Source organism: Jaculus jaculus, chromosome 8 (assembly GCF_020740685.1).
Source record: "Jaculus jaculus isolate mJacJac1 chromosome 8, mJacJac1.mat.Y.cur, whole genome shotgun sequence".
Taxonomy (NCBI): Eukaryota; Metazoa; Chordata; class Mammalia; order Rodentia; family Dipodidae; genus Jaculus; species Jaculus jaculus.
Window position 1 is genome coordinate 22523230 of NC_059109.1, and position 12574 is coordinate 22535803.

Consider the following 12574-nt stretch of genomic DNA (forward strand, 5'->3'; position numbering starts at 1 on the left):
AACAACAGAAATAAATACATTTTATGGGTAGGAATGTATAGTAGATATACTGCAACTACATAGCCTCTGACTTTCCATTTCTTTGCATGTGTGACTCTATATGGACCTTCCATAAAGGAACAATTGTTTGCTACTGCATTGACCTGTTTGCACAAGTAATCTAATTGTGCAGCTGTGATTATAAGTTACGTCCATCTGCCTTTAAATTATGGCAGTGTATGGATGCTTTTAAAACCTTTTCACTTTCACACCTCTTTTGAATAGAAAGCTATTTTAATGAGTGTTAATGACACAACTATTCATGATGAGTGAAACACTGCTTACTAAAAAAGGGAAACCACAGAGTTTTCCTGCCCTCCCCTCCATTTTTATTACTAAGAATATGTTACAGTCATAGCATGGAGACTATCCTGTGCTTTATAGAGAAAACATTACTGTCTGATGACACATAAATGCTTTGAAATACAGCTTAATAATACATTTCAAGGACTAAGGCCATCTCAACCAAATTAATCTCTAAACAAGACTTCTTTATGCTTTATAGAGCTCAGAGATGTGTAGTAAATGCTATATATTTAAGGCCTCTTCTGAAATAATAGTTACATAGCTACAAACATTTGCCCACAACATAGTGGGCATTTAAGACGAAGGCTATCCCTAGCATTGCACAACACAGTGGGAACATTGACCTGCTGACTAAATGTATATGATTGCAAAAGTGAATTATTAAATTCCACATGGCCTCACTTGCTATAAAATTTTACTCCTTTCCCCCTCTCACAGCTTCCTATCTTTTTATTAAATGAAGAGTTTTCAACTCTGGCAAATAGTTGTTTTCTTTTGCTAGTCATTGCTATAGCAATTTCCTACGGTTTATATTTTAAAACTAGTACTTATCACTACTTGGATGAGTTTCATTGCAACAAAATAAATTACTCTGTGTGAATTTGTACCAATGTTCATCTACAAGTACATTATTAAAAGTCCCATTGTCTAGAATGTGCAAGGCCCTGGGTTTGACCCCAGCTCCACAATAAATGTCCCAAGCAGCTCCGGCTCTAACCACTGAACTTGAGTCACTGCTGAGACAAGTGTCTCATCGAACTACTCTACTTTACTAAACCAGGGTGACTTCATTTCAGTATTTCCTTCAGGGGACTGTTTGGGAGACTCCCTTCCAATAAAGGAAGTGGGCTGATGAGGGCCAGTGTTCTCATTCCAGATCCTTCACATTTTTGGAAAGCTGCATCCTTTGTAGAAAATAGATCTGTATGTGTGCCAAAGTGTAACCCTGAAATTTGTCAGTGCAGGGGAGGAGGTCACATAGTCCTTGTCTCTTTGAGCTGTAATCCTCCCTTTTGGCAGAAGTCTGAAAGGAAGTATTTAACAATGGGATTTTATAAAATTCAATGTCGTATAGAATGTTTTTATATTTGAATGGATCTAAGGAAATTTCTTTTTCTACTGCCTGATAAGTAGAGGGTGTTTAAGGCTAAGGATATCTGTGAACTTGCCAAGAGCATTTGGCTGTTTCACTGGACCTTGTGGAATATTTTTGTTCATTTTATCATGCCCATGAAAGGGAGTTGTCAGAAGAGTTGTAATTTCTTAACTTTACACTGATCTCAAATTTTTTCTTAAGGGAAATTAGTGAGGAAGTAACCATCTCCAGAAGGTGATTTTATTTAAGAGGAAAAAAAAAAAACAGCCCTTTAACTGTCTCTAACAATACCAGAATCAAAACGTTATTCTATTTTATACATGCATTGTAAGCCCTGGTTTTTGAAAAATCCTTAAACACAAACAGCTTGGTATTAAAATTTTAAATTACACAAAGTAGTGGAAAAGATATTCTTGTGATTGTCCCTTGCTCCCAGGTACATGAGTTCTCCAAGGTAGCTGCAGACACAAATTTCCTAGGCCTTAGTGTTCCCACCACTTAGTGTCAGGTAGTAGCAGGCAGTTACTGTAAACAGAGGACTTCTGCTAAATAATAGTGGTGAATCTGTTTCCTCCATGTCCTATAAGGTTTGTATTATGGGATATAAGAGCAGTGGGAGTCTTCGCTAACCAGAAATCCATGTCACCGTAGCTCAGGAAATGTTACTCTTCTGTGGTTGAACTGTTTCAGTGTCTTCTAGGAAAAAAAAAAAAAAAGGTTAAAAAATATAACCAGCAAACTTTTTAACTTAATATACAACCTACTTTTGACTATTAATTTTCAGAAATTGAAGGTAAAAGATTTACCTGGTACTACAGGATTATCATGACATCATGGACTCTTCCTCATAGTAGGAACATTAAGGTACTTGCTCCTCAGGCCTGCCCCACCAGATCAGTGTTTGGATATCTCCAGAGGCAAGGCATTAATAGTAGCATCATACTGTGCACATATAAAATTTGTTCATTTACTAAGTAGGTGTTTGTTGAGCCTTTGTCATATAAAGATAGAAAGGACAGTGGAGACTCCATGTCCTCTGTTGACATTTAAAACAAAATAAAACAGAATCAATTGGTGGCCTAAGAATATTGATGGTAGAGATGTTAGTGAGAATTTTAGGAGGTGTGGACAGAGAATTTCTTGAGCTCAGTATGAAAGGAAAGTACCTGTTCAAGATACACTGAACATATGAAAGGCAGACAGAGCCGGATACATGGAGAATCAGTGGAGTAGACAGGCCAGAAAGCTAGCATGTGTGGGGGGAGAGGTGCAGAAAGCAGGGTCTGCTCAGGAAGAACTACTAGTGGGTCAGGCTGCCAGGTCAGTGTACCAAGGTTGTGACAGAATCGGGAGCATGACACTGAAAAGTGAGCAGAGGATGATGCCTCATAAGGGTCCTTGAGCAGAGTAAGAGAAAAGAGAAGGCAAGGAGGGAGAGCTCTGTGGCCTCTACAGCTGCAAGATGGAGTTGTCCTAGGAAGAAAAGAGGCAGCTATCCTAGGAAGAAAGATTGGGGATGGGGGAACTGCAGGAATGGCTCAGCAATTAAGGGCACTTGCTTGCATAGCCTAAAGGCCCTGGTTTGATTCCTTAGTACCCACATAAAGCCAGATGCATAAAGTGGTGGATGCATCTGGAGTTCCTTAGCAGAGGCTAGATGCCTTGGTGTTGCCCTTTTCCCTCCCTCCTTCACTCTTTCTCCTTGCAAATAAACATATTAAAAAAGAAAAAGAAAAAGCCTAGATGTCCCTCAACAGATGAGTGGATAATGAAGATGTGGCACATTTATACAATGGAGTTCTACTCAGCGGTAAAGAAAAATGAAGTTATGAAATTTGCAGAAAAATGGATGGACCTGGAAAGTATTATACTAAGTCAGGTAACCCAGGCCCAGAAAGCCAAGCGCCACATGTTCTCTCTCATATGTGGATCCTAGCTACAGATGATTGGGCTTCTGCGTGAGAATGAAAATACTTGATAGCAGAGGCCAGTAAGGTAAAAAGGAGACATAAAGGGTAGAGAAAAGAAGGGAGGAGGATACTTAATAGGTTGATATTGTATATATGTAATTACAATGATTGAGATGGGGAGGTAATATGATGGAGAATGGAATTTCAAATGGGAAAGTGTGGGGGTGGGGAGGGAGGGAATTACCATGGGATATATTTTATAATCATGGAAAAAATAAAAATTTAAAAAAAAGAAAGAAAAGAAAAAAGAAAGATTAAGATGGTGCGTGAGAAGGAAAATACTTAGTAGCAGAGGCCAGTAAGCTAAAAAGGAAACATAAAGGGAAGAGAAAGGAAGGGAGGAGGGTACTTAATATGTTGGTATTGTATATATGTAAGTACAATGATTGAGATGGGGAGGTAATATGATGGAGAATGGAATTTCAAAGGGGAAAGTGTCAGGGGGGAGGAAGGGAATTACCATCGGATATGTTTTTTTTATAATCATGGAAAATGTTAATAAAAATTAAAAAATTTTTAAAAAGATGGGTTTGAGATAGGCCAAGGGAAAGTGGGAAAAAGGGAAAGTGAGGGAAGTCACAAAGAAGGACAAAGTGGAAGTTCAGAAAAGCTACTGAGGCCGGGCTTGGTGGTACACCTAATCCCAGCACTTAGCAGGCAGAGGTAGGAAGATTGCCATGAGTTAAAGCCACCCTGAGACTATATAGTTAATTCCAGGTCAGCCTGGGCCATAGTGAGACCCTACCTCGAAAAGAAAAGAAAAGCTATCGTGAAGATAGAAAATAATAAACCTGGCTGTGAAAGATACTGTGAGCTTCACTAGGACCAACCACATATTTGGGGTGGCATATATCTACTTGATGGCATGGTGTTTTTTCTCCTAGCATTAGAAGTCCAAATATAGGCACCAAGAAGGGAGAATATTGTATACTGAAAATCCTGCCTGCAAAGGAAACTCACCATTGTCTTAGTAGATAGAGTACTGTGGCTATAAAATATAATAGCATGTCGCTGATATTTTGTCAAGTTATAGTCCTCTTTTATGAAGCAGTAGCTATATCTCTTCTTCTCATATCAGGTCACCAAAGGCTTTGCTTGTACCATGACATGTAAGTACTTGGAGCCCACAGACATGACTTGATTATATAATAGAGTTTGGTATGGAATACCTTGTTTCTCTGACCCATTAGTCTCATTACCTGCTTTTCTTAAGCATTTACAAATTGTATACTTTGGAGCTTAACTATGTACAATGCCACCAGATAAAGTAGTTCTTTTAGGCTTGAATTAATTCCCATAATTTAATTTTCCACATAGATGAATTATATATTGTTTAAAATTACATTAACTAACCAAAAAAAGATAATATCTAAGGTATAATTCTATTTCCTACTTTCTCTAAAAAGAGTAATGGGCCTTATTTTCATCAGGTTGTGTATGAGTTAAAGTTGTTCATACAAGCATTATCTAAGGAGCCATGTTTGATTCATTGAGGCCTCTGCTGGCTATGGCTTGGGTTTTCAGCTGTAACTGCTACTATTCCTGTGACTGACTCATGCATTAAAAGCAGGGATTATGTCTGATATTTCTCTGTCCTCCCCAGCACCTAGAACATTGCCAATAAAACTTCCATAAATGCTTCATTTCTAAAGATAGCACAGTTCTCATAATGTTGCTCTTGTTGACAACTGATTGTTTTATTTTGTGTGATAGTCATCAGTATTACTCAGGTAAGACTTAAAAGTTCTGTTTTGTTTTTTTTTCCCCACATAAATTGCTCTTTTGCCTAAGTATTTATTCAGTTCATTACCTGTACTTCAATGGGTACTTACTCTTTTTCCTGGGACTGCACTGAAAGCTGCTGCTGCTGTGGCATCTGCCCTCCATAGGAAATTTTTAGGCACACTGCCTCATTGCTAAGTTAAATAAGGTGCATATTGGTTAACTGTCAGAGTCCATTAGGGTCCCAAATCATTCAACAACATAATTACCAGCCACTTTAAATGTATGTTAAATTGAGAAAGCCTTTTATTCTCTAGCTTAATTGACATTTTTTCAAGTGCTGCACAGGGATGGCTAAGCAAAGGCTGAGCAGTGAGGCTAGCACTTGGCCCTCTTCCGGGTTGTATCTGTTGGTCATCAGTTCCTCTAGGGCATATTGGTTCATTGTGAATCTTCTAAATTATTTAGGATTCAGTTAAACTTCCCCATAAGGACATCTTGAGTGAGTTGGCTAAATATGCTTTGTCTAACCTTTTCTGTGTGTGTCCATCAAGAAATCATTTTACAAAGAGAAGAACTAGAAATCAACACCCATATTATATAAATATAATATCTTTTCTCCTGGACCCTACTACAAGGCAGAGAGTTTCAGACATTTGTCTGCCCATTTACTAAATACTTGTTAATGTGTTACTCCGAACAGGACTTTGTGCTAGGAATGGGGAATACAGCTGTGAACAGGCCAGGCATTAGCCCTGCCCTCCCTAGAAATGTTTCTTCTTGCCAGACTCTCAATGGGGTTGGCAGAAGGGCTGAATGAATGCAGCTGCTGCATGGTGGACAGACTAAGCTGTGGAGAGTGCAGGGATGGGAGCTTGTCAAGTCACCAACTCTAAACTCAAGCATGTCAAGGTCTAGATAAATTGGGAAACAATTGAACTTGTTAATAAATAACCCGTAGTAAACGGGAATCTGGAGCAGACTGTTTTCTAAAACATTGAGTATAGTGAATCTTTTCATGCCAGTATTCATGTGAATTGTAGTGACCATAGTTATAGTCTGGTGAACGTGCTCTACAAGGGGTGCTGTTCTGGGAAGTAGACATCTTTTGAGCTCAGTACCATCATATAAGAATTTTGATTCTTTTGCTGCAGCAGGAGGAATTCTAACAGAACACTGAGTCGGTTTTTTACTGCATTACCCAAGACTAATGTTCTTTTGAGAGTTTTTAGAGAATTGCTTGTACAACATCCATGCTCACTGTTGTATCAGATGGGTCACATTAGCCATCTGAGTTCTCAAAGTCCTTCTTTGTTTATATGTGTGCCCTACCTAAGCTCACTCTCAGCCTGATTTTCACTTACTCAAGGCTGCCTACAGGCCTCAGTAGGCCCAGGGAAGGAGAACCACTCTAACCTCATTCTTTTACTTCCAGTGCAGCTCTCTTCTAAGATGGAAGTTTGGTAGCTCTGCTAAGAAAGACTAGAGAAAAGGGGCTCTCTTTGCCCTATGGAGCTTGCTGCCTGCAGAAGCCTGATTCTAGCTGTCCAGCTCATGTGCCACCTACTGGGGACAGTAGACAGAATACCTGTGCTCAGACTTAGAACATACATGTGAAACACCAGTGGTCTAAAGGGAAAGAAATGTCCCCTCCTCTCAGCACTGCTGTATGCGTCTCCTCTTTCTTTGCTGTGCTGGTCTGTTTGCTTCCTGGATTCCTTTCAATCTCATTCTCTGTAGTAGCTTCCTATACAAATTTATGTCACACTTAGATGTGGAAACATTTTTACATGAAATTAGTCTGGTAGCTATGCCAGATACACACACATGACTCTCTCCCATGCTTCATGTAGTTTCCTGATCAACTATCACTTTAGTAAGAATGACTTTAATTTAATGACTCCTTCCTCTACCCAAAATAGATTCCTTCCCAACTGATAATCTGTCAAATCATACAATTTTTTTCTTTTGGGTATATGTGGTGCATATGTATGTTTATGTATGTCGGTACATGTGTGGGTGCACATGTGTGCATGCATAGGCCAGAGATTGGCATTGGGTATCTCTGTCATTCTTCACCTTATCTATTGAGACAGGGTCTCTCACTTGAAACCACAGCTGACTACTTGAGGTAATCTAGCTAGCTAGATTTCACAGAGATTCCCTCTGTACCATACCTGAGTGCTGGAATTCTAAGCAGACCACCATGCCCACCCAGCATTGACATATTTCCTGGAAATCCAATCTTCATGCTTCTGCAGTAGACACTTTAGTGACTAGGCTCACTCCCCTCCCCCAAGATATGTTTTGATTTCTTAATTAATGATCTCTTCATAAATAGTGTGATAACAGAGGCTCACTGCTAGGTCCTTACAGCTTAGAATAGTAAACCCTCACTTTCTTTTTAAATCAAGAAACACCACTTACATTCTGACAATTGAGAAACTATGTTTAATTTAATGGCAGCTGTAGTCAAGCTGGAGAGATGGTTCAGTTGATAAAGAAAGTGCTTACCCTGCAAGCATAAAGACCTGAGCTCAGATACCCAGCACCCACATAAATCCCAGGCATAATAGTTCCTGTAATCCTTGCTATGGGGAGGCACAGGTAGATCCCTAGGGCTTGCTGGCTAGCTAGTCTGGCCAAATTGGTGAGCTCTAGATTCAGTGAGAGAGACCCTGTCTCAAAAAAATCAAGTTGGAAAGTAAAAGAGAGCTGATACTTTGATACCAGGTAGGAGGATCATTGGGGAGTTCAATGTTACTCTGAGGCTACAAAGTGAATTCCAAGTAAGCCTGGGAGCCTAGGTGAGAGTGAGACCCTACCTCAAAGAAAAAAAAAAAAATACATGCCTTTACAGAAAAAAATATAATGAACACGAAGAACCAAACTTCTTCACAAGCAACTTCCTAAATGTGGCAGCTCCTTATCAGAATGAAGAGGCCCAGGACATCAAATGTACGTGAAGCCTGGGTGATCTCAAAGTTGTGTCTCAGGCAGTTACCTTCCCTCTATGAACTTACAATATCAAATAGTTAAGAAAAGGAAATGTCTAATAGGGTTTCACTTTTCCTTTCTTTGGCTAATTTTCACATGACTCTCTTTAATCCTAAAGATATAACAAATGTGGTGGAGGAACACAGTGTTCCACTTTGAAAGCTCTGCTTCTCTCATCCTCTGAGATCCATGTATGTCTCTTGCTGTCTGGAAGCATTTCCCACAGGGGAGTAAGCAGCATTTATGTAGGCATTTCAATTTTCTCATGCTTCCCTTGCAAACGCCTCAGCTTTCTGATGGGTTGAGAAGGAAGTGTACAGTTCTTACATAAATTTTAAGATGACAAGATTCCAGCTTTTTCCAAAGATAACTTTTTTTTTTTTTTAAGTGGGGAGGAGCTGGAGTAAACTGAGCTTCTAGTTACATTTTTGTAAAGGTAACGATAACATGTGCTTTCTTGTAATAGTACTTTTTAAATTAATTAATTAATTTATTTGAAAGCAACAGACAGATAAAGAGAAAGAGGCAGAGAGAGAGAGAGAGAGAGAATGGGTGTTCCAGGACCTCCAGCCACTGCAAACGAACTCCAGATGCATGCACCACCTTGTGCATCTGGCTTACGTGGGTCCTGGGGAATCAAGCCTCAAAACTGGGTCCTTAGGCTTCACAGGCTAGCGTTTAACTGCTAAGCCATCTTTCCAGCCCATTATAGTACTTTTCATCATAAGTTTTTTTTTCAACTGAAATTCTTTCAACTTTAATGGAAAAAGTAGGATATGTGATAGATTTAATGTATGTATAAACACTGCAAAAATGACTTAAAAATTAAGTACTCACTGAGACAACTGCTGACAAACTCCATACACATGTGCCATGTTGTGCATCTGGCTTCTGGTGGTCCTGGAGAATTAAACCTGGGTCCTTTGGCTTTGCAGGCAAGCACCTTAACCACTAAGCCTCTCGCCAGCCCTAGTCTCTCCTTTTTATCAAAAAAAGAAAAAAAAATTTTGTCATTGTTAATATACAATAATTTCCCTCTCTCTCTCTCCCCCCCCCTCACACACACACACACACACACACACACACACACACATGCACACACAAAAAAAATAAAATAAAATAAACCTGCGCTAGAATACCACCATTGATGTTGAGAAAAGCAATCTATGTCAGTTTTCATAAAGTGTAAGGATTCTGTTCAGCTTTCACTGAACAATGAAGTTGCCTGAGGAATTTTGACCTTGTTATTATGTTTTAAAAGTTGTCTGTTGCTGGGTAGAAAATAAACATGTGTGATTTGATGTTCTTGAAAAAGAACTCTCCATGATAAATGTCACCATCGTGAAGCTGTGCTCTCAGTCCTGCTTTGTCTTAGAAATTACTGAAGCACTGAGTAGCCAGCAAAAAGTCCCCAAAGAAAAACAAACTATAACCCTTCTATTAAAACCTTCATGTTTAAGGGAGCTTTTTGCACGTTACCTCTTAGTGCCTGCCCATTTTGGTAGCAGTGAAATAACATGTTATTCTGAACATAATTGCGTGCTCTAAAAATATTACATACAGATGTCATACTGATGATTTAAGTGAATGTATCCTATCAATACACTGCATTATGCCAGATTCCTCTGAATTGCTTTCATTTTGGTGACTAATAGTCTCTCTCTCTCTCTCTCAATCTCTCTGGATTTTTTGTTGTTGTTGTTGTTGTTGGTTTTGTTTTGTTTTGTTTTTTGGTTCCTATTACTTTGCTCTTAGGACAAACTACCTTAAGCCATGTAATCAAGTCAAAAGTGGGTTTTCTTTTCAACTTCACATGATAAGAACAGACTTGTGAGTCATATCAGTATTCTGCATTTTGCTGGTTTAGTGGTTGTAAACTTCTAACTCAAAAAAAATTATTTACTTGAATTGTTTTAACCTCAATTTTTACTACAAAGTAAAATAATTATGTCTACAAGTTATTATTAACTTTTGCCACATATTTACAGCTCTTGAAGTAGGCTTCTTGGTTCCATAATTGTCTACTGCAGCATTGATTGACAGGGATGGGAAAAGGTAACCCTTGGTCTCCTGAGTACTTATAAGGCCTACCCAGGTAGAAGACTGTGCAGTTGGCAGAATAGTAAAGGAATATTGTTGCCTTTGATGACCAGTACAATCCAAAAGACAATCCAGTAACATACAGTTGTTCTGTCATTCACAAGTTGATAATGGATACCTTATAGGAGACAAGTTATGATTATTTGATAAATAGTTTTGAATAATATTATTATAATAGTCATTTAAAAAGAATCAAATGATCAGAAAGGAAAACTCAACTGGATGGATGAAAACTTGAGGAAAAAGAAATGTAGCAGCCATGGGGAACGAGAGGTTAAATAATATGTCTCTAGAGGAAGGAACAGATAGTTGAGTTGAGCTGCCACTTTGCTATTTGTTTTCCGTGTTGTCGTATGTATTGCTTATTTCTGTCCTTTATTTTCTGCCCTTTATGTTAACCAACATTTTAAAGTATCTAATTTTAATTCTGGTTTCTTAGTGCTACATTCTTATAACAGTCAGCCTAGGGATTATAATATGCTTGTTTAATTTATCATAACCAATTTAAAATTATTATTGAATTAGTTGTAATACAAACAATTACAAATATATAATTTTATCTATTTATATAAACTTTGAAATATTATATGTTCATGTACTTCCCCTGCATCCTTTAGAGTATAGTTTCATGTACCTCCTTACAGACTTACTATTACACACCCATGTATGTGTATAGCATCTATGTTACTTACTTTAAAACACAATTGCAGTGTTAACAGGTTTTTCATTATGAAGTCGTACTTTCAAGAAGTTAAATGAAGATAAGAAATTCCATAAGATGCCTGAATTGTTATTAAAATATGTTGTCATACATAATTATGACTCTTATGCATCATTCTAGTTTATTATTTATGAACATTTCCAGCTGTTCCTTTCCCTTCGTGAGTCTGGACTAGCTGAGTGACCAGTTGGCTGATGCTTTTGCTGTCTGACCATGTCTGTCTCTATCAAGCATCACCACACTTGTATTCCTTCAGATTTGCCTGACAAAGACAAAACTAAAAAGAGAAGGCCCTTGACTTCCAAAACATTATTCAATGCATTTGAAATCATTTAGCATGCATTGTCTTAATGACTCTTGATAATATTTTTTAAATTGAGTTTTGTGCATTTACTCATCTATTTCAAATAGGTGGTTTTATCACCTTATAACAGCATAAATCATTACCCTGGGATGTTTTCTTCTTTATTGTAACATGGAATGCTTTCTTTACCTTCCAGTTCAATAGAAAAAATAGTAGTGCTGTGGCTTGTAGTGACACCTGGTGGTACGTTTTAAAATTTTTTCAATTTTTTTTTTTTTTAATGATCAAGCTGACTTTCTATTTTTTAAAATTATTATTAACAACATATTTTATATGGATACATTGTGTGTTGGTACCCTCTTTTTCCTCATCCCTGCCCTCATTCTTCTGGGGACACGCTTCTGTGTTCAAATATTTTTACAGATTTATTTGAGAGAGGGTGAGTGAGAAAAGGCATAGCAGGGCCTCCTGCCACTGCAGACAAATTCCAAACACATGAACCACTTTGTGCATCTGGTACTCAAACGTGAGGCCATTAGGCTTTGCAAGCCATTAGGCTCTGTAGCCACTGTTTAATTTAAATTGTTTTTCTGGATTTTGTGAAGGAAACATTTAATCGGTTGTAATGTGTCTTAATAGGCCTTGCTTTTCCTGGACCCACATCCTCTTCTGTAGCAGAAATACTTGGGCCAAAAGCTTTGTTGGAGGGAACTACTAATGTATCTTACATTGCTGCCTGTGGCTTGAGAAAGAACTATGCTTATATAACAGGAGGAAATTAGGCCAAAAGAATGAAGACATTGTTACATGGTAAAATTGAAGTTGTATTTGTTCTAATTGAACTTATATTAACAGTGTGACATGAAGACCTTCTTTAGGTCTTCGTTCACTTTGGTAATGAGTTTGAAAATATACCCTGTGATATAGACCACAGTATTTTATCATTTAAAACGTAGACACTCTGAGGAAATTACAGACAAGGCTCAGTCCTAAGTTAGTCAGCTTGATTAAATTTCTACAGAAGCCAGAATTTTTAAGGGAAACCTGTTTCTATTTTGGACCAGAGAGTTTAAATTTAAATGTACTCATGTAAATTTTAAAATTGTAAATATGTCACGTGAGATGTTTAGAAAATTAATATTGACAATAATTGAAATTTTCTTTAATACTCCACACCCCTTCTCTTTTCTCTCATAATGACCACTATTGCTTTGGATTTTTTTTCCCAGATAACCCTTTCCACCACACATATCACTCTTGTGTTAAATAGACAGGGGTATTTGCCTATGGACTTGAAACATAGCAGTAGTATTTGGTAG